This window comes from Symphalangus syndactylus, chromosome 10, assembly GCF_028878055.3.
Source record: "Symphalangus syndactylus isolate Jambi chromosome 10, NHGRI_mSymSyn1-v2.1_pri, whole genome shotgun sequence".
NCBI classification, from domain to species: domain Eukaryota; kingdom Metazoa; phylum Chordata; class Mammalia; order Primates; family Hylobatidae; genus Symphalangus; species Symphalangus syndactylus.
This window is the reverse complement of record NC_072432.2, coordinates 81498544-81522061: the sequence shown is the minus strand read 5'-3', so window position 1 is coordinate 81522061 and position 23518 is coordinate 81498544. Positions and strand designations below refer to the sequence as shown.

Genomic DNA, 23518 nt, shown 5'->3' with positions numbered 1-23518 from the left:
ATTTAAGCTAGATGCCGACCGAATAAGGATGATTCCATCTACCTTAATATTCTTTGTGTCATCCTCACCACATTCTGGCATCTAATGATTAAATAATTTACCACCACTGCAGGAAATATTTTCTGAGACCTCACATATAAATTGGTTTAAACACCCTCCTCAGGAAAACCCAAATGGTTGAATTCACTCCTAACCGTATTATTTTCAAAATTGCAACAACAACAACAACAACAAACAACAACAACAACAAACAACAACAGCAACAACAACAACACTCAGAAACAGTAATGGTTATTTCAGGTAATGAAATTAAGGGTGATTCTCTCCTCTCTTTTCACCACTATTAACACCACGTGGTGAGACTCCTACATGTTTAAAATTCAGAGGGAAAGATCCAGAAATAAAACAATTAGCAGTTGTTTAGTTATTTGCTTTAAAAATAATAGTTGCAGACCGGATCAACCCCAGAGCCTTTCTTCATGCCTTTCTTCTGTGTTGCGTGTGTTTTGCCGTGTTACTATTTCTCACACTGTGTGGAAATTCCAGCAAGGATTTTTAAAAATTCAACGTAAAGGAGGAACAATATTATAGCTGAAAATTAGCTTGAGAAAAGCGAATGTAACCTTTTTATACAAGAAAAATAAAGGGTGAGAAGGAGCCAAATTAGCTGAACAAAGAGCTGCATAATGACGTGATACACAAATAGGAATGTCATGTAAATTGGAAACCAGAGCGTGCACTGAAGAAAAATGTGGAGACAATCACTTTTAAGTGTAAAATCAGAAGAGTTAAGGCAAGAAACAAGATGCTACCAGCAAGATATTAAAAAGCAATAATGTTTCAGAGGATAATCTCTCCATGTCTCTTTTAAGCTCAGGTACACGGCGGGCTCCCAAAGGTGTCTGAGCCTAAGTAGGGTGTTCAGGATTGTTTTTCCTTGCCACCATGGTTGGTGTCAAAGGAAGTGGATGGTTCACTTGGAGGACCCATGTGCTGGAGACCCAGCCTTTGTTCTGATTCTGTTTGCTTTGGCAGTGAACTTGAACATTTGCAGTAGCACTAGTACCTAAAGCCAGGAGCCTGGCACCTCTCCCTGGAGCCTGAACCAGATCCAGGGTAGTGGTGCGTCTTTCAAATCTTATCCTTGGCTCCTGGGTGAGTAAAAATCCTATCTTTTCCTAAAGGCGGACCTTGGCATAGAGCTCACCTCCTCCCTTTCTCCCAATTGTCCCTTGGGCTGGAGTGGGGTTATATCATAGGTGAGTTTCATAGCTGGAATGTCAGGCTCAGCCATTGTTTTGCATTTTCCTATGGTAGACATTTCCTGTCTTACCCTCAAAAGTCCAGGTTTTATCTTTTTTCTTCTTTCTTTCTCTTTTTAAAAAATACGTCCACAGAAAAGGATCTGGTAACACTTAATAACTCTAAGGTAAAGTGCTGATAAGGTTTGAATTGTGACCCAACTTTCTGGTATGCTTGCAACTGGCTTGAAAGCAAAGTGGGCAAGGGATGTCTAACTGAGGCATTATAGCAACTGGTGGTCTAGTGATTACAAAACTACTCACCCCAAATCACTGTTGTAAATAGAGATTTCCCCACTTACAAACCATAAGCCTGTAAAGACTATATTTATTAAAATGAATTCATCAAGTGGTTTCCCCCATGATGGTCTTATGAGTTGATATAATTTGAATCAAAAGCAAAGAAACTTAATATAGAATATGTAGTTTTATACTGGACAAAAGTATAATTTGTTTTAATAATATTGGCTCTTAATGCACAGTTTAAACATTAGCTCAAGACAACATGATTTCTCATCCACAATACTACAGAATCTCCTAATTATTCTGTTTCCACATTTGCACCTCACTTTCTGCATCTCTACTCTTTATAAAGTAATAGGCTCAAAGCATAATTCATGTCACATCACTTCTCACTTAAAATCCTCCAATGGCTTCGCAGTCCAATTAATATAAGACCCAGGCCAGGTGCAGCGGCTCACACCTGTAATCTCAGCACTTTGTGAGGCCAAGGCGGGCGGATCACCTGAGGTCAGGAGTTCGAGACCAGCCTGGCCTACATGGCAAAATCCTGTCTCTACTAAAAAATACAAAAATTAGCCGGGTGTGGTGGCATGCACCTGTAATCTCAGCTATCCAGGAGGCTGAAGCAGGGGAATCGCCGGAACCCGGGAGGTGGAGGCTGCAGTGAGGAAGGATGACGCCACTGCACTCCAACCTGGGCAACAGAGCAAGACTCCATCTCACATAAAAATAAAAATAAAAAAGATACAACCCAAACTTCTTTCCAAGGCAGATCTGAGTGATTTGTCCACAGATTTCCTCACTGATTTAATCTTCTTTTATTCCCCACCTCATTCTCTGAATTATAGCCATGATTTTGGTTTTTTTTTTGTTTTGCTTTTTTTTTTCTGTCTTAAGGCCCTTGTTCCAGCTGTCCATTGTCCATTCTGTCTGGAATTCACTTCCCTGAGATCTTTATGTGACTACCTTCTTTTTAGAACTTATATTTCAGTGCCATGTCCTCTTCTCAGAGAGGTTGCTTCTGACCCAAGCTGCCTCAACCGTCAGATTCCCCTGCTCACTCAATCTGATTGTTCATTTTATATTTCAGTTATTAGCTCTGTCTGAAATCATCTCATTCACTTGTTTATTTGTTGTCTCTTTCCACCAGACCATATGTTTCATAAGAGCAGAGACCTTGTCTTTGGTGCAATTCCAGAGTCTGGAACAATGTGTGCCACTTAGTTGGTGCTTAGTAAATATTTGCTGAATATTTGAGGAAAAATACTAGAAAGTATATCAGCTTAATTTGTACACCCATATAGTATTAGAGCAAGTCACCAGATATCATTTATAAGCAACTGGAAAAACACAGCGCAATGTCTGGAAGCAAGATGTTTTAGTAAAATGTTTAGCCTAAAGAAAACAAAGGGGATTTATTTTGGACAGTCCAAAAGTGAATGCACTTAAATCATGGCTGGTTGGATTGGGTTTGTCATCAAGTAGCAAAATGAACATCAGTCAACTTGGAGGTTTTAGTTTGTTTTGTTCTCTTCTATTAAAACAGCACTATTTTTAAATGACTTTGAGCTTGCAGTTCTGTTACAATGACTCGTCAACTTGAAAAATGTGTTTCTTTAGGGTGGGAAAAGAATTTTAATTCATAATTCATTTATTGCAATGTTTACTTACTAAAACAAAGACTATACTCTTTTTCATGACATTATGCCTTTTGTCTCTTCTATGTATTATACTTTATACATGTGCACACATATAAATAAGAAATTACAAAATGCAGTTTACATTAGCAGAAAGAGGTTTTTTTTTTAAATATGTCCTTATGTAGAGTGGAACATGCTCTCCTATATTTCATTAAAATTTGGCTTGCCATTTTAAGGCACAGAGAGAGTATGAACACAAAGAACATATACTTTTCTGCCTCTCTATTTATGGCTCCAAAGAAGAATTTCATTGAGTTCACATTTGAAAAGATAACTTAAACAAAGCAGGGACCAAAGCTGACAGAGATCTCTGAATTAATTGAATTACTCAGTTTCATACAAACCCCAAAAAAACAAAAGATCCCCTGTAGGGTAGAAGGTATAATCTATGCATTTACCTCTGTGTACTACCCTTCTTACTAAGGTTCTATTACCCTACTGCAATCATTAAGCCTGTGTACAAACCACCAAATTAAACAAAGAGGCTATTTTTACAGAAGGGGATGAGAGGCAAGGCAAAACATTTTTTAAAATAAAAAAAATAATTTTTCCTCAAAGCCCGGAACAGTAGCAGAAGGCTTTAAGAACATAAACATAACCAATCTGTCTATTCCAGGGGATAAAGGCTATGTTTCTTAAACATAAAAGAACAAAATTTCTAAGTAGCAAGCAAGTTGGAAGCATTTGCATAATGGATTCTATTTACATAAATTACATTGCTTATGGCAGTCATCTGATAAGACTTGGCAAAGGTGGAGGCAGAAGTTGAAGTGGAATGAAAAGAAGGGTGAATGTGTAGTTCTAGGATTCCTTTTAGCCCTTTGTGGCCTTTCTCCATTCTTTGAAGTCTGTGTTTATTTAGGGGTTAACATGTGCATTTGCCCCAAACTTTATAACCATGAATGTCAAGAAGAATTAGATTTGGTCATTGCTGCACGCTCCCTCTACCCTGTTTTATTCTCTTTTATGAAGGTAAAAACGAGTGCGTCTGTCAACTGCTGGAGCATGTTAACTCATGTATGTTGGGATTTGACAGCCACTGGCTGTGAATTTTCTCACCATAACGACCAAATGAAAATGTCAGAAATGAATCTTTTTGCTAAATGCCAGATTTTGTTTCTCATATGCACCATTTCCCTATGACCAAATACAAAGTTTTAGTGTTTTACATAGCTCCAGCCAAGAGCTTATTTCTAATGGTATAACATGATAGCTCACAATGCACAGTCTCTACAAGAATGGGTAAGTACTAGGTATTTTAGGTAGAACTTTAAATATATCTTTATTGGAATCTCAAGTTCAAGAAAGACATTGTGGCCTCATAGATATCTGGATACAGAGAACTTATGTGTCTAAGTGGGCTATACTTTAAGAATTTTTGCCTTTCTACTCCAGTTCTCCAGAACCAGAGAGGCTTCATCTGAGGGAAAGAGGTGAATGTTGGAAGGAGCTAGCTGTTCACATCCTGCTTTTTCCTACTAATTCAAGGTCTTTGATCTGATGAGAATTTGGCATAACAGGACTTATTTACTCCTGAAGTTCTAGCTTTCTGGAATTTCATAAGCATTGACAAACTACTTCATCCACAGTGAGATTGGGTTTTGCAAATGTGTAAACCTTTGGCCATGCTTACGGGACTCATTAGGAATGTTTTTGGCTGCAGCTAACAGCTTATCCAACTAAAGATGTCTTAAGCAAATAAGAATTTATTTTTATACATAACAAAAAGTTTAGGATTGTACAGTTCTGGCACTTTTTGGCTGCTTAGTGGTGTCACAAGAAACTTAGGTATTTTTTTTTCCCTCTTTTTCCACTCTAACGTGCTTAATGTGGTGGCTTTAATTCCCATGCTCGTTGCTTCATGATTGCAAGATGGCTGCGACGGCATCATATATGGAGATTTCATTTGATGCAGGAAGAAGGGAAAATGGGAAAAATGAGCCAGGCCAGGTTTTTTATCAGGAAAAAAAAAAAACAATTTATCCCACCTCACCCCACCCCAAATTGTCCCTGCCCTTGCTCTGAGCCACTTTTCTCTCAAGGTTTTCGGTTGTTTTGCTTAGGTTTTATCGGCCGGAATTGTATAAAATGATCTCTTCCATCTGCAAATGAGGCTGAAGACGTGCGTATTTGGCTTTTACAGGCATCCAATGAAGGGAAATCAAGGGAAAAATGTACCAAGTGAGTCAAGCAATAAGGTTGCCACAATGACCAAGGAATTATAATACTCAGGATAGATTAACATTATCTTGCATTCAAAGTCAGGAATTGATGTTCTTCTGAGTATTTCAGGGCCAGTCTGACTTTTCCCTAATTCCTACTTGCCTCTTAGAAGAGTGTACATTGATCCTCTGCTTCTTTCTCAGAAGGACGGCTGAAGTTCTTGAAAGATTACTTTCTTCAGGAAGCTGCAATGTGATTCTAAACACACTTTAACAAAGAATATATGGGATGCAGTTTTTAGTAGAAAAAAGGAAATGTTGCTTTCAGTATTTAAAGTTTTGGTGTCACAATGTTGGAGTCAGTTTAGCTTTTGGAGAATGTTTGTCTGTCTGTAAACTGCCTTAAGTTATTAACTTATCAACACAACTCCCCCTCGTTTCTCCTCCCTCCTACAGAACGCATATCTAAAACCTTAGGGTATAAACTCTTGAAAACATTTATTCAGCCCCCTCATCTAAGTTTCACCCTATGGCATGTTGCATTATTCCTAGTAGAATCTTCCCAACTTGTGTGACAAAGAGAAAGCAGTGCATCTTGTACTGAAAAGACAAATACTTCTCGTTCTTCCTTGGCATGAAGCAGGAGGCTGCCAAGTAAAAGTACTTGGCAGGATTCCCAGAGACAGGGCTTGGGCCACGGGTTGGGCAGAGGAGAAGTTGCCATCTCATTATTTCATTGTCATGTGGTTGCTGGGCACGCTAGCTGACATGCAGAATCAAAGTAAAAATTACCACTGTCAGAGAAGTGATACTAATGGCAGCGAGTCTGTTCAGTCCTTCACTGTTTTCCAGGGACAGCCACCTCAATTTAGTGGACCTGTTTCCAGCTTCATTAAACCCCTAGGAAGATGACTGGAATATGCTTCCCGAATTGGTGATGCTGGGTGATTTGCTGTAATAATGGTTTCAGGGCAAGATGAATTAATCACTGTCACTTGAGGGAAGAAGAAGAAAGTGTATTCAAAAGCATCACCATATAATGCCAGCAGGGGGGAAAGAAAGACTTAAAGCCAGAAAAACAAGATACTCTTTTAGCCCTTTCAAAAGAGAAAGCATGACAAACATACACCTCAGGGAACCCTAACATGGAAATAACAGAGAAGTGAATAATTCACTCATCATGATGTTTGTCAACAGGAAGTCAGTTCTTGCATCATTAGTGTTTGTGTTTGTTAGTCTTCTCCTTGTGTTTGTTAGTGCTCTCTCCTCATTTCTCTCTCCTTTTCAATCTTTCTTTTTATTAGGACTACTGATTGTTTGGGGACATCTGAAATCACTCAGGATTGTGGTGACCAGTTGAACAGAGATATGCCAAAAGCAGGCAGTGATTTATATCCCTGCAGGTGAGATCTGGGTGCTGTCGAAAGGTTTGTTATATCCTCTGATATTCTTTCACAGGACCCCACCAGCAGACATGAGCACACATTCTTGCCTTGGCGTGTCACTCTGTACTCAAGTGTTATCATATCATACAGGGACATTAAAAGAAGAATTTGATTACACTCTGAGCAACTTTTCTTATGTGTATGCACGTGTGTATACGCTTGTGATTCTATGTGCATAATTACCCCACTGACAGCAACAACAAAAACCTTAAAATGTGTGAGTATATAGGATCATAAGACAAAGAGTGAAAAAAATGGAATCAGAATGAAGAGAAAAAGAAAGTAGAAAAATAAAGCCATAGAACATGGTAGTATATATAATAAATGATCTGAAATATAAATTATTCACTTGAGGTAGGCTGCAAATTTGGCTCTGAGCTTTCTAGCAGCCAAATAAAAGAGATAAACTTGATATTATTCTCAATTCTCTGTAAGGGAAACAAAACAATTGCTGAAAAGAAGCAAAAAACTGTCTCATTTTGAAATCTGAGATAATTTTTTCCTATTCCAAAAAGTTTCATTTCATAGGTGCTCTATGTTAAAAAATGTGCTACTGATATAGAAAGTAGGTAGTGCTACAAAAAACAAACAAGCAACAAACACATCAACCCAGATTTATCCCTTTCTTTGAAATGTTAAATTGTTATCAATTGGATGGTTACTTAGGGCTCTGGACAGTGAAATAGACATCACTGAAAGGAGAGCTTCCCATCAATACTTACATGTTTTCATATCAGATGGGTAATGTGCTTATATTGTAACATGGTTTGAGGGAGGCACATCTCACACGTGAGCATAAAAACCCAATCATTACACTTTATACATTACAAAAGAATCTTCCCACCAATACTTTTGAGAAGGATTAGATGGCATAAATACTGTCGGTATGTTTTTATTTTTAGAGAATAAGGATGATTCAGGAGCTGAGCTGAGTCACTGAAAAACGTTGAAAGAGAACACATGAGAGCCGAAGAGAATCTAGCAATCTGAACGTCCTCCACTCTGTAAAAGACGTTCAGATGACCACCAGAGAGTTGCAACTGGTTGTGCTGTGTCCACTCAGTCACCAGTCAGAACCTGCAGCCAGCAGCACCTGCTTACTGCAAGGCGGTTGACCATGGTCTGTGGACAAGAGGTTAGCTGATAACTGTTGCTATAATTGGTCCCCCTGCACTTAGAGTTCAGGCATGTCTACAGCATTCGGCCCATAAAGGACAATGCGTAATTCTGTCACTGGGAATGCCTCCCAGGATTTGAGTGAACTACCAGTGTCTATCACTCTTTGGCAATTCATACTTATTTTCTTTGTTGGAGGAATACAGCGATCTTTCCATGTTTTCTGACGTGAAACTTTTAGCTGAATGTTTGGATCTTCTCCCATGTTTAGCATCATCACAAACTAGTAGATAAGTTACCTAATATCACTAAATAGCAAACACTAGAATGTACTAAGGCCTTAAAAAAACTTGGACTTTAATTGTTTGAAATAAAGTGAGTAGGGCTGGGCGTTGTGGCTCACGCTTGTAATCCCAGCACTTTGGGAGGCCGAGGAGGGCGGATCACGAGGTCAGGAGATCGAGACCACGGTGAAACCCCGTCTCTAGTAAAAATACAAAAAATTAGCCAGGCGTGGTGGCGGGCGCCTGTAGTCCCAGCTACTCGGAGAGGCTGAGGCAGGAGAATGGCGTGAACCCGGGAGGCGGAGCTTGCAGTGAGCCGAGATCGCGCCACTGCACTCCAGCCTGGGCGACAGAGCGAGACTCCGTCTCAAAAAAAAAAAGAAAGAAATAAAGTGAGTAGGAGTGACTCATAAAATGGGCAGTGTTCAAGAGACAAGACAACAAGTCAAATGGGTAGAACCATATATATATGTGTATATATACATGCATGTATATAGTGTATTAGTCTGTTCTCACACTGCAGTGAAGAACTGCCAAGACTGGGTAATTTATAAAGAAAAGAGGTTTGATTGACTCAGTTCCACATGGCTGGGGAGGCCTCAGGAAGCTAACAATCATGGCAGAAGGCACCTCTTCACAGGGTGGAGGGAAAGAAAATGAACGCAGAAGAAACTACCAAATCCTTATAAAACCATCAGATCTTGTGAGAAATCACTCACTATCATGAGAACAGCATGGGAGTAACCGCCCTCATGATTCAATTACCTCCACCTGGTCTCTGCCTTGACATGTGGGGATTTGGGAATTATTATTCATGATGAGATTTTGAGTGGGGACAGAGCCAAACCATAGCATATACATATATACACTTATATATATCTGATTCTACATATACACTCATATATGTGGAATATATGTAATCTTTTAAAATTACTAGAATTTCACCTCAAAACAGGCCAAGCTATACAACATTTAGATTTAGCGAGGAAAAATAAATAAATAAATAAACAAACTAGAAACACTTTTAGACCACAACTACTAGACATGAAGCAGTCAATCAGCAACTAAAATAATTAAATGAAAAAGCTATTACAGAAGGCACATACTTCATCTCTATGCCCAAGCCGTGGTAAAGACAAATGTTTCAGGCACAAACTTAGAAAAATAAGAGAAGCATTAGAAGACCAATGGACCACTGATGTTTTACGTCTCTTTTTACTGCTGAAAGAATAAACACAAACAAGCCTGTGTGGGTCTTTGGAGACAACTTGGCCATCCTAACAGGTAGAATATTTTCTTTATGGATGTGAAAGCAACCATGCATGCTTTGTAAAAACTGTAAGAAAATGTGTAAAGCCTGCTATTGAAGAGAAGAGAGAAAATGGCAAAATGATGAAATGGAACCAGCCATTACAAAATGTCCATTTCTGGCTCAGATGCATTTTTCTCTCCATTTCCTTTCCAAAATTGTCCCCTTTTCCCCAATTTTCTCTTGATTTCATGCATCAGAGTTAGAAATCAATAGATATTGCTTTATAAAGCACTCTTTTGTTGTGTGAGTACAAAACAAGAGAAATAAGGGGATTGGGTCGATTGAGGGTTAAACTAGGGTGATGTTGGATAGTGCAGGGTGACTTGGTTCTTTAAAGCATGTTGTTTAGGGAAAGTTTACAGGATTAATTACTGGGACATTCTAGCAAGCAGATAATTTTGGGAGGATTTTATTATGTTATGTGCATGTGACAATATTCTAAGATGGATCAGCAGTAGCTGTTTGTTACTTGGTAAACTACTGAAGTTTAAGAATCAAATATTTTCAGCTGGCAATGTTTATCAAAAGATGTTCACATTGTGTAAAAGAAGGCAGAACACTAATGATTAATATCAAACACCATCTTTTTTTTTTTTTTTTTTTTTTTTCTTTTTTTGGAGAAGGAGTCTCTCCCTGTTGCCAGGCTGGAGTGCAATGGCGCAATCTGTGCTCACTGCAACTTCCACCTCCCGCGTTCAAGCGGTTCTCCTGCCTCAGCCTCCTAAGTGGCTGGGACTACAGGTGCCTGCTGCCACGCCTGGATAATTTTTTGTATTTTAGTAGAGATGGGATTTAGGCTGGTCTCGAACTCCTGAGCTCAGGCAATCTGCCTGCCTGGGCCTCCCAAAGTGCTAGGATTACAGGCATGAGCCACTGCCCTCGGCCACTATCTTATTTTTTAGCATATCTGAATTAAGAACATAAAGCCTTCTCTATGTATGTTGATGATAAACTTTGGGTTTCAAGGAAAAGAGTCACTCGGGTAACTTCCAAGAATGGGAGGGGAGAAGCGGTTATTATAGGATACAGTGGAAATAAATCTGGGAGGAATCTCAATCATGTTCCAAGAGCTCGCAGGGGCCCGGAGAAATTCTCACAATGAGGCCTCACAGGAAAAGCAAGAACACCTACAGCAGGAAAGCCTGGAGGCTAAGAGTTCCCTTGGAAGTTGAACTACTGCCTGAGAATATTAAAACAAAAACAGAAACACGTAAATACCCAGCCCTGAAACCAGCCTCTCAACTTCTGATAGGTTATATCTACATTTATGTACTTTCCTATCACAGTTTATAACCAAGCTAAGGCTAGTAGCCTTGAATATTTTTAGGGCTGCAATTTGTACATCATCTAAGCTAACAGATGAAAAGTGCAAGTGTAGTTGCCTAAGCACAGGTACATTCGTTCAACAACAAATCTTTACCTGAATGTCCATTGTATGTCCGACGCTGTCCTGTATCCTGGGGTGGCAGCCTGGGGACCTGAGGGGACTTTGAGTGGAGCTAAAGAAACAGAAAATAACTTCAACGAATAAATGTCTTTTAATATCTCTTGCTATGGAAATTTTCAGTGGCTTAATTTTTTTACTTGTCTACTTTGAAGGTGAAGTTACTCACAGGCAGGTTTCTTAGTTTACAGATTTCGCTTTTCTTCCACTCCCAGCGTATTATCGTTTATCAACTATTGTCATTGAATGTCCTTACACCAGGCATGGTAGATGGCTTTTCAGCTTCCGGGCATCATGTTGTGTCTTTTTATTCTTCAATGGTACTGCTTTAAATTGTAGGCATCCTTGTAATGGGTCTTCTTCTTTTTTTGACCCATAAAAAAATTTCTGACAACATTTGTTGAACTCTGATCCCATTAAATTAAAATTTTAGTTATTAAAAGACAAGGTGTCACTTTTCTCAATCTTAGAAACAGATGAGGTCAGCTGCACTCCCTGCCCTCAGAGGCATATGTTAATCAAAGTAGTACAAAGTTAGAGTTTTAAGCCACTTCCAATGGACAACTAGTTTAATTTGAGCAGTCGTCAAACTGATGGTCATGTACTTGATCATAAGCATTTCTGAATAAAGTTCAGTGTTGGGTAAGATGATGGCTAAGATAACTAGAGCTTTCTAAAAATCTCAGACACTATGCTAGGCACCGAGGGAGTAAAGATGAATTTAACACAATTTTTTAAAAAAGTAAGTCTCTTCACAGAGCTTTAGATATATTTTTGATATCAAATAGTTTGAAGGACTAATAAGTGGCCAAGAGTTTGATTTTGAGAATTAATACACTATTAAAAGCTCTTCCTAGTGAGATATAATAATTTGCAGGATACTGACTGTGGAGTACATATAAGGGCTTGAAGAAGAAAGAGAGCTATATGGTTGGGTCACACAATGAATGCTGTATGTGATAATTATTCTCTCCTACCAGACCCTGGCATTAAAAAAACACACGAAAAACCTAAACCAACAAGCAACAATTGAAATGAATATTTGAAGCTCCCATACTTTGTAGAAACCTCACATTTTCTAATGCTCAATTGGAAGCTAACAAGAAAAAAAAATGTTAGGCAACTGAATTATCTTTACAGGTTAATGAGACTGCCAGAAAGCAACAGAGAAAGTACTTTCAAGAGGGGAATTATTTAACATAATGACATTTCTTTTCATGCAAACCAAGTTAATTTCTGGAAGTAAGTTAGAAAATACTTACCCCTCCCCCCCTTACAGGTTTTTAAACTAAATCACATTAGATCTAAAAAACCACTAAATAGCCCCCCTGCTTATCTTCAGAAGTCTTTAAAAATGAAAATGTGGGTGAATGGAGTAGTAAGACTGATGACACCAACAACGATAGCTCGAAAGTCTATCCATATCAAGGACCAAGCATAAGGTCTGCACCGTCAGTAATTAGCATTCATACTGGGAAAGAAATTACATATTAATATACTGTGTGTTCTTTTATTAGGTGGCTCATTTTTTAACAGTGACATGCCTGTGGACAGAAATGTAATTCTTCACAGAGATTTAAAAGGTTGGGACTACATGCAATTCACCATATTAATCATGTGTTAGATCAAATAAATGCCAATTGTGGGCTTTTTGTATTCATCAAGAGTTGAGCAGCAGTAACACATTCTGTTCTAAAACTGCAAAAGAATAAAATCTGAACTAAAAAAAAGGGGGGAAAAAACCCAAGAACCTAAGAGAAGGATTTTTTTTTTCTTATTTATTTCTCAAATTCATCTTCTTTTTCCGTAATTGAGGTAAAATTTCAGACTAATCTTAGAGTCATCCATCTGGCTAATATGAGTGGTTTGTTGCTATTAATTACTGTAGGAGAGAGGGTAAATCAAAATGTATAACAACCATAGGAAATAATTTTAAGAATTTACTGCTATTTAATCAGGGTTGAAAGACATTTTTATGTGAGCGAAACTCTTTTGCTTCTGTGTTGTATAATGCCTGGCAGCAGGAGAGAGGGAGACACCCTTTGTTTCTGATTATATAACACATTCCAATAGAAGCTTATGGTGCACTAAGAGTGTATGAGGCTAATGACCTTTAAATGCTGCAATGCATTTTCAGAGAATAAGTATGTATAAGGGCATAGAACTTCTTACAGTTTATTCTTTAAAAGATACCAACATTGGAAACAGATTTCAAAGCACTATTCATGAATTTACATTGTGGTATTGTTTAAAATAACATGATGTGAAGCATGAATTGCATTCATACATGAAAATGAAATCTGAATGCATTCTGTTAATGGAAGGCAAAAGTCAATTGTCATTTAGGTCACTGTGTGACAGTAGGAAATCATTTTAATGAAGCCAGCCCTGTTCAGAACAGTTTGGATTTCAGCATAAAAAAGAATATGAGTTCCCAAACAGGATTTCACTGGAGGCAAATGCTATCAAGAGAGCAACTCAAGTGTACAGTAAAAGCTCCCACTAGCAAAAGGTTGAATAAGCTTGAATCAACAAAATAGATGGTTTTAAGTATTTTATTCTCCGTATTTTTGATGACTTTAAAAGTAGTACCCAGCTGCTTGCACTGTGTGAATTTTGGGGGCAGAATTATGCTCATTGCAACCCTTAACCGTAGTTAAAGACCACGCTCCATTTAATTAAAATTATGCCCAAAGATAAACAATGAAGAACATTGAATCTTCACTGGAGAAAACAAGGGCTGAAGTGTATTAATTAAGCCATTATACAGCAAGTTTCTCCTCCTCTTCGTCTTCTTTTCCCAAATCAGAATCCTTCCTTCAGTTCTCGATTCTGCTTTTCCTCTTCCGTTCTTCAGAATTAGCTATCAGACTATTAAGAAATAAAATCCTTAGCAAGCCTTCCAGTGAAAGGTGCTCTTGTGGAAGATTTAATGGTAATTGGGACTTCAGGTTCCCACATTTCCCGTCTTGCTTAAAAGACAGCACATTTTGGCAAGGAGCTAAGAAAGTACAGTCCTTAGTTCAATCTGCATTTATTCAAGGCCGTGCTGTATGCCCTTGGGCAATCAAAGAGTCTCGGACTGTTTGTCAAGTGTCATGTTGTTGAGCTTGCTGCTGCCATCTTCTCTCACCCAGGAAGGCTGAGGGGGAAGATGCCCACCCCAGGGAAATCAAGTCAAGTTTATTCAGCATTCAGTCTCAGGCTATTGGTTAAAGAGACAATGGGAGTTCTGGATACAGAGGCTCTTCATTTCTCATCTCTCTCTTCTTTTCAATTAGTAGAGAAGGGCAATTGAATCAATGTGGTGAGATTTATTAATGCATGAAAATAAAAAAAGTTCATCATGTGCCTGTGTATCAAAATGTTGTAATTCTTTCTTATTACATACATTTTGTAGAAACGTGTGTTTTTGTTTAGGCATAGTGAAGAAAAAATTATCCAAACTATAGTATAATGTAATATGCAAAATCCTTAGCATTGCTGGGAGCCCTGCCCCCTAGTCCATCTGTTGTGTTTTAGAGTTAAAAATATCTAAGTTAGTAGACATCAAGTAAAACAAATATTAGAAAAAGAGACAATTGAAAGATGATAAGACAGAATGATTTAAATGTCAACTTAGGAAGAGTTTTCTGACCTTGGCAAATTAATTTCTGTAAGTGTCAGTTTCTTCATCTGTAAAATGGAGGTGGTAAAATTAAGGACTTTAAATTGGATGGAGTGAAATGATGTATCTAAAGAGCTTAGCATGTTGCCTGGGCGAAATTAAATGCTGATCATTAATAATGTTAAAGTATTATTAAAAAACCCCCACATGACTAGACCTTTAACATTCCTCCTAGGTATTTTGTTGAAGTTATTCACTCTTCTGTAAAACAAAACAAACAAATATACACAGAAAACCTCTATGTTTCTTTCTTCTTTTGTCTTTCTCTGTAGAAAGGTATTTTCTGTTGCCCAGGAAATTGCATTAGGGCCCATAGATGAAAATAACAGGTATTGAGTATTCCTATTTAAAAATAATTTTCCTAATTAAAAAATTTCCTAATTAAAAAATAATTTTCACATTTGTGGACAGATTTATGTTTACAAGGCTTAATAAGGGGTACAGAAGTACCACTAGCCACCACCCAATCACACCTTTCTCAGCCCATTTAAAAAGACTGGGGAGGGGGGAAACAGCCTCCGGGGTCAGCCTCCAAGCAGTATTTGTACTTTGGGAGTAGGACGGGGTGCTAAGCTCTACCCAAAGTCAAGTGAGAGGAGGCTTCAAGGTAAATACTTGTGAAGTTTGAGGATACCTACGTAAAGGGACTTGGCAGAGCTCTTATAGGCCCTTCGAGGAGGACTGCATTCCCCAGATTTGGTGGTGTAATGATACCCTCATGTATCAAGTTAATAACATGGTAGATATCTGGGATTGAACCACTTGAGCCATATGGAAAAAAGCTCAGCAGCAAGTGAAGGTGGAATGTATCGCACATGGAGGATGCTAAGGTAGAGTAGAAGAGGCTGAGTTGGGCCCCTGCCTCCCACACTAGGGAGCTGTGCAGTGAGTCAGCCTTGCATGACGCAATGGAGAACGTACATAGGAGCTCCACGAATGAGCCACCATGTGGATGCCTACCGCGTGGAGGTCTTGACTCAAGAGAGTAGTGACACCAAGGAAATAACTAAAACTGCAGGGAATTAAGTAAAGGGAGATTTGCTTTTGACATTCATTCTTTCTCGCTGCCCCCTAGCTATGTGAGAGGTTAGACCCAGCAGAAGAGGGAGGAGGAGTTTTGGGTGTTGTCATGTTTCCATCCATCCTCTAAGAGGCTAGAGTTACAGAAGGGAAAGAGCAGACAACATTTCCCTCTCTGCTGCAGGTGCCTTATGTCAGGTGTCTGGTCTACATAAGCGGATGATGAGTGTTCTGCTTTTTTTTTTTTTTTTTTTTTTTTTAGATGGAGCCTCTGTCTGTTGCCCAGGCTGGAGTGCAATGGTGCAATCTCAGCCCACTACAACCTCCACCTCCTGGGTTTGAGCAGTTCTTCTGCCTCAGCCTCCGGGTAGCTGGGACTACAGGCGCGTGCCACCACACCTGGCTAATTTTTGTATTTTTAGTAGAGATGGGGTTTCACCACATTGGCCAGGCTGGTTTTGAACTCCTGACCTCAGGTGATTCGCCGGTCTTGATCCCAAAGTGCTGGGATTACAGGCATAAGCCACTGTGCCCTGCCAAGTTTTCCTTTTTAACTGGACTGTTTTCTCTATCTCAGTATAAGTCAGTACCCTGAGGAGGTTTGCTTTTACCTGGTAGGGTGAGAAGTGATGTCCCTATCACCTTTGCTTCGGAGTTATGGCAGTTCTCTAGTTCTGTGCCACAATTTAGTTTGCAGGGATTTTCACTGTCTCACCATCACACGGGAAACCATGTTTGTGCACTATAGTGAGGGCCTGTATGCTAGATGCCTTGATGCTTTGGAGAATACTTAAATGCTAGAGGATGGGAGATAACTCTTTTAACATATAGAAATCTATAACTCTGGTGAAATTTCTGAAGCTCTAGTGGTCTGAGAATTGTCTGGAAATGTCTTCAAATTGGAAAAAAAAATTGTGAGGCTTTTTACCCTCCATCAATAAGGAAGACCTGATTGAAGGGCTCTGTATTTTGGAATCAATGTATGCAACATATGACTCATGTGATAACAAAAACTACCTTTTTTTTTTTTTTGGCGGTGTTTAGAGCAAAAGAAGCTAACCCAACAAGTCTAAACTGCTGTAAAAGTAATTCTTTCACTCTTACTAGGTAGTGAATTCAACCAGTAGTGGTCAAAGTGTCTGAAACAAATTGAGATGTTCAATGGAGCCTGTGGTAGATAGGAGAATCAGAGTGGAAATACCTAGGGTTTTGGAGCAAAGCCATGCTCTTTTCATTAAGTAATTATTCTCTCTTTGAAAAACAGATCTTGCTTTGTTAATGAACACTGACAGAGATTAAATTCTGAAGGTTAACCAGGTTACACAAGCTTCGTGATTTTTATAAGTGTAGTTGAGAGGCAGAGCCAGTCTCTCACTAAAAAAATGCTGTAAATGTCAGATACTAGCTCTCAGCCTCCCTCAAACCTAGGGAATCACCATATGAACTACTCTCTACCAATTAGATGCATAGTTCTAGACTATTTTTTCTTCTTCAGAGTGAGGATTTGAACTCAGATTTTTGTGGTTCTAAAACCCTGATGGCCATTTCACTAAAGCATGTCACTAACACATGTGAGTTAAGAAGCTCCATCACCTATTGGCTTTGTGATCGTGGGTAAGTCTCTTGTCTGAGTTTTGGTTCCTTGTCTGCAAATTGAGGATAAACAGAGTACACTTCCACAGTGACCTTGTGAGGAATAAATGAGAGGATACCTACAACATACATTAAGTGAGATAAAGTGTTAAGCAAGGACTAAATAACTGGGAGCTTAGTCATGCAGAGAAGCAGAGATGGTAGGGAGTGCTCCTTGGAAGTGATCTTGGCAGCATGATCCTGAGTTCCCAGGGTATTCCAGCAGTGATGTCAGCCCCAGCCTTTCGTAACCATGCCGGCTCTGCTGGTGGCTGTTTTTTTCAGTAGATGAGTTCTGTGGTATGATGAAGCACTGCTCCTGTCTGGGAAACTCCAGCATGTTTCTTCAGTGCTCCCAACGATTCTGTGAACTTCCTAACAGTCTTTCAGTAAAATTCCTTTACTGCTTATGCCTGCCAAGTATGAATTTTGTTGCTTGGAACTCTGAAACTATGCTGTTTCAATGGGTCTGGCTTTATTCCTGGTAGTAAAAAAATGCATGAATTTTCAAAATCAGACAAACCTGGTTGGAATCTCACTGTCATTTACCAGCCCAAGTGACTTGTTTAAATTTCTTGAACTTTTTGAGCGTCTAATTTTCTTATCCTTAAATGGACATAATAATACTTACTTTGTAGGGCAATCAAAAAATTAAATAATATGTATACAAATACCTGTCACTGAGTCTCACTTCTAGTAAGCATGCGAGACAGATGAATTTCTTCCTCTAAAACCAGTATGGATGTCTTTGCTGTTTCATGATAGGGATTAGGCTATATGAACATTATGCAAATAACTATTGCCCCAATATTGGGATGAGCCAAAGAAACTGGGGGAGGGAAATGCCTTTGAGAAGACATGGAAAATAATTGAAAAAGGGAATTTCTCTAGCCCTACGACTGTCTTAACCAAGTAGAAGGAATGGGGATAGCATAGAATGATACGTGTTATATCTCCGATTGCCTTTTGCCTGCATTCAGTGGTAATTGAGTCTGCATCTGCATTACTTGTAATTTTCTGCATTATTTGTGTTGAGACCATTAGGCAACTGCATCATTAGTATTATATTCACAAGTGTTATCATGCAGTTACAGCCAACAGACACTTAATGGAAAAATCCACTTTGAATCATGTGGGTGTTTTCTTTCTTTCCTCCTTCTTTCTTTCTTTTATCTTGCTGAAGACACACACACACACACACACACACACACACACACAATGTAAACATGCTGCATATGCCAACCTCTCCTATTTGTGATTTTTAAAAAAATCTATCTACGAAGTGTACCCGGGGTAATAATTCAGCAAAGTCACATTAACCCCCTTACTTTGGGTATTAGAAATATTTTATTTGCTGTTCTATTGCTATTTTTAAATCATGGCTTTAAAGCAGAGGATTTGAAACATGAGTGTGCATAACAATCATCAAGGAGGGATCACTAAACATGTAGATTCCATGGCCCATTCCAATGAGGTGGGTATTACTATAGCTTCACTTCTACAATGTGGAAACTGAAAAACAGGAGTTAAATGACTTCACCCTCACTGAGGGTAACAATTCAAACCCAGGTATGTCTTGTCTGGACTCCATAATACTTAGAGCAAAAAAGTAAAGAGTACTGTGCCCTTTAAGAGGCAACTAAAGGCAAATTTACTTTTATACCCTTTTCTTAGTCCAGTGACTGGGGTATAAGACTTTGTTGTTGTCTTTTTGATATCAATTAGATATTACCAGTCTTTAATAGGAGATGACAATCCACACTTCCTCAATTCTATTTCTTCTCTCACTATGTCTCTTCCTAACTGAATGAAAATAGATATCAAATAACTGTGCACCAAAGCAATCACTTGAAAGAGTAACCACTTAAAAACACCTGCCTTAGTTTTCTGGATCTGTCAGAACTTTCCATGGATTTAGAATATAGGATTGAGAAACAGATCCGTTAGAACTGTTTGAGAGGAATGATTTTGTGAAATTAATCATGATAAAAATGTGTTTAGCGTGCTGGGATTTTCTTAAACCTTCATTTAGAGAAAATTCATGATTCTTCTCCCTCCTCCCCTCAGTCCCAAAGTTCCAAGGTTTTAAAATTACCATTTGTCAAATGCATTCTATATACAGTGATTTATAGTGGTATCTTATTTAATCCCCACAGCGACCTACAAGGTAGGTCTTACTCTTCTCATTTCATACATGAGCAATAAGCAGCTTACAGAGACTAACTTCTCTAATATCACACAGGTGATCATTAGCAGAGCTAATTTATTATTTCACTCCAGTTTCATCTCATTCTAAAACCTGTGCCCTTATCTGCCAACACTATTTAACAGCCTGCCTGTCTATTTAACAGAATCATAAGTTTTTATGTTCTCAGGATAAGCCAGTAATAAATTCAACAATAACAACAACAAACTAAACAAACAGATTGTACTTTCTCTGATTCCAATGCTGTGGAATTGCTCTAAGGATTAGAGAATTAAACATCAGTGGAATGAGAAGCTTTGTGACATATAACTGTTCTTGTGTCAATGACAAAATGGCAGCAAATCCGCATGCAGGTGACAGGAGCCCCAGCACAGTACTCTGTTTGTGCAACCTTTATTAAATGGAGCCGTTGGGTACCACCTGTGGTTTTGTAGTTGTGCCTCCCACTGAGCACACATTTGATCTTCTGATTAATTAGGTGCACCTTGGCTAGAAGCCCGCGATCAAGCATACATACTTCAAAGCTTAAATTGGGTTCCTCCTAAGATGAAAGCAGAATGTTTCAAAGAGTAACATAAATCCTCATGTCATCTTCTTGGAAAAGGAATGACATTAACAATATTAATTTATTGATAATGTAAAAAACATTATAAGGAAACAATGCACTTCAACTTTTAATTTTAATTTGTATTTTTATGACAAGTTTTTTTTTATTGGAGTAAAATGGCAGTGATCTTTTTGAGGATATCTTTAATTAGAACAGATTAATTCCATCCTTTCGGCATTAAGAAGAAAATTGGACTCCCAAAGACATTGTCTTGAAATGCTTAAAAGTCTACCCACATTACTTCAAAGATAAAGACATTGCATTGCTTTTTATTTCTTCTTAAATGGATTCAATATTCGATGGGACAAGTAACATTTCTCTATTTAATTGCTGTTCTATCTAAGAGCGGTGTCACCAGACTCCTTTTTTAAGATTCCAACTGTCTGAGTTGCTGGTTTATTCTCCCTTCCTTTGACTTTCATCCAAACATGTGTCTTTCATCTCTGCAGTGAGCAACGAATAACCAGCCAAGCCTGTCTCCCCATCTTACCCCCTTTCTCTGTGCTAAGGTAATCTCAGTATGCCGTGTTTCCTTTCTCTGCAGTGGTTAGAGTACTGCCAGCATGTGAGACACCAACAAACTCATTTCCCATCTTCAGCCACATAATTAACAGCAAAGATGAATAGAGAGAACCAGGATTCATTTGCGCAGCCTTGGTGCTCTCTTTGTGTTTTATCTAGGATGAATGATCTATATTTTTATTTTCTTGGTCATTTGTTTACCTTAATAGGGTGCCCTGATAAATGTATAGCAGCAACCAGACGTTCTCTCATCAGCTCTGCGGTATAGATCAGTCTTTGTTTAAACTGGTCTGTGTGAGGCCATTAGATCCAGTGGGAGTGAGCACAAAAGATTCATGATGAATATAATTTGAATTGTCCTTTCTGTGTCATCTTTTATCAACTGTCTTTAGTAAACCTTCAAGACGTTTTTCCTTTAGAATTTTTGTTAGTAGATTAGAAAAAAACCTTACCAATGTAAAGGCACTCTTGTTATAACAAATGAAAAAATAAAAGCCTTGGTAAAGAGGGAGCTAATAGTTCTCTCTGCTTCCCGTCTCCTTTAGTAGAAAGCCAATGCCAACATTCAGGAATGTGTGTTTGTATCCTTGTTTTCACAGATACGTGTATTTATGTAATGTTAAAAATATATGGATGCTTCCTCTTATTATGGGTAGCGGCTCTCTTTTGCCATTCACAAATGGCCGTTTGTAAAAAATAGAGTGTAAGTTGCTCTTTCCTAATTATTTAGTGAGATGGAGTACTTTTTCATATTTCTTGGCCGTTTGCATGTCCTCTAGACTCTTTGGGTGTATTTTTAATTTTTCTTGGTTTCTTTCTTTTCTTCTATACATATTGGAGATAGTAGCGCTGGGTGTCTTCTTTGTGTTGCAGACATTTCCTTCAGTTCATCGTCTGTATTTTCACTTTTGGGGCATATTTTTCAACAGAAAATTTCTAATTCTTTGTGTGTTTAATGTATTTAATTTTCTGTCTGTAACTTCTATTTATTTATTCATTTGATGGAGTTTTGCTCTGTCGCCCAGGCTGGAGTACAATGGCACATTCTTAGCTCACTGCAACCTCCACCTCCTGGGTTCAAGTGATTCTCCTGCCTCATCTTCCGAAGTATCTGGGACCATAGGCAGGCACCACGACTCACTAATTTTGTATTTTTAGTTGAGACGGAGCTTCACCATGTTGGCTAGGCTGGTCTTGAACTCCTGAACTCAAGTGATCCTCCTGCCTAGGCCTACCAAAGTGTTGGGATTACTGGCGTGAGCCACTGTGCCTGGCCTGTCTGTGACTTCTAGGTTTCCTGTCTCGCTTAAGAAGTTCTTCCTTACCCTGATATTCACATATCACTCTGAAGTTTGTTTTAATTATTTTATTGTTTTATTTTTAGATGTAGATACTTACTGTAGTAAGATTTTGTTTATGTACATGGTGTGGATTTTGCTATGTACAAGAGTTTCAGCTTTGTTTTCTTCCAGATTGGTAAATAATTGTGCTAGTGCTAGCCGTTACACACTCCCCTCAAACAGTATTGCGAACTACCACGCTTACTTGGATAAAAGTCTGCACCTCCTATGAGAGTTCATGGCCCTTCTAGATTTCCCTAAGACCTGTAATACAATTAAAGGAGAATAGTGAACAATTGAGAGTCTAAGAACATAGTGGTGAATTTACTATATTTTTCTTTCTTTCTTTTCTTTCTTTTTTTTTTTTTGAGACAGAGTCTTGCTCTGTTGCCCAGGCTGCTGTGCAGTGGTGCAGTCTCGGCTCACTGCAACCTCTACCTCCTGGGTTCAAGCAATTCTCCTGCTTCAGCCTCCCAAGTAGCTGGGATTACAGGTGCACGCCACCATGCCCAGCTAATTTTTTTGTATTTTTAGTAGGGGCGGGGTTTCACCATGTTGCCCAGGCTGGTCTCGAACTCCTGAGCTCAGGCAATCTGCTCACCTCAGCCTCCCAAAGTGCTAGTATTACAGGCATGAGCCACTGCGCCTGGCCTTAGTTTCTTATTAATGAATAATCACTCAAGTGCTACTCCTTCAGGACTAATACAGGATGATACAAATATTATTACCTCATTTTCCTCTGATAAAATTTCTGTATTAATGAACATAATTCATGTAAAAATCTAAATTCCTGGCCGGGCACGGTGGCTCACACCTGTAATCCCAGCACTTTGGGAGGCTGAGGAGGGTGGATCACGAGGTCAGGAGATCGAGACCATCCTGGCTAACATGGTGAAACCCCATCTCTACTAAAAAACACAAAAAAAACTAGCCGGGCGTGGTGGCGGGTGCCTGTAGTCCCAGCTACTGAGGAGGCTGAGACAGGAGAATGTTGTGAACCCGGGAGGTAGAGCTTGCAGTGAGCCGAGATTGCGCCACTGCACACCAGCCTGGGCCACAGAGCAAGATTCCACCTCAAAAAAAAAAAAAAAATCTAAATTCCCTGTAGTTTATTTTAAACATAATAAAATATCCTTGCATCTCATTATATTATGAGTCATATTGCTTTATAACCAAGTTAGCATTATCTGGGGACATTAAAAAGTTTACTATTTGTTTCTAACATGCTTTTAATTGATTAAATTGACATTGCTTTTCAAACCTATCACACTATAAAAGTCACATATGAAAGCTAGATACTGAAAAGGGCAGAAAGCCAGGTAACTCCCTCCTACTCCCACTGCAAACATTGGCCAGCTCTATATCTTAAAGCCCTTAGCTCAATATTTCTCAGACTGCGTACTGTGGAATACTGGATCCATAGGAGGTAATTTAGTTTTATATACAAAGGAAGTACTATGCAAAAAGTTTGGCAAGTGTTACAGCAAACACATTTTAATAGAGCTCTAATTACAGGA

General features: G+C 38.7%; 1 protein-coding gene and 1 non-coding gene across 6 annotated transcripts in view; one reads left to right on the top strand and one right to left on the bottom strand.

Annotated features, from left to right (window-relative positions):
- Window positions 1-23518, top strand: part of LOC129491748 (putative uncharacterized protein encoded by LINC00269) — a 147034-nt gene that overhangs the window by 87837 nt on the left and 35679 nt on the right. For 2 of the 5 annotated variants that reach the window (XR_010113998.1, XR_008660605.2), the window contains 2 exons: window positions 6711-6809; window positions 7754-8191. The exons of 1 other annotated variant lie outside the window; for it this stretch is intronic. The gene's annotated coding sequence lies outside the window, so the exon portion shown is untranslated. Of the gene's footprint in view, window positions 1-5303; window positions 5426-6710; window positions 6810-7753; window positions 8192-9479; window positions 9537-23518 lie in introns of those variants that run through there. 2 more of the 5 variants (XR_010113999.1, XR_010114000.1) reach the window with 2 other exon arrangements.
- Window positions 7583-7687, bottom strand: LOC129492442 (small nucleolar RNA U13). The gene has a single exon (XR_008660889.1). It is a non-coding gene; the product is annotated as a small nucleolar RNA U13 (small nucleolar RNA).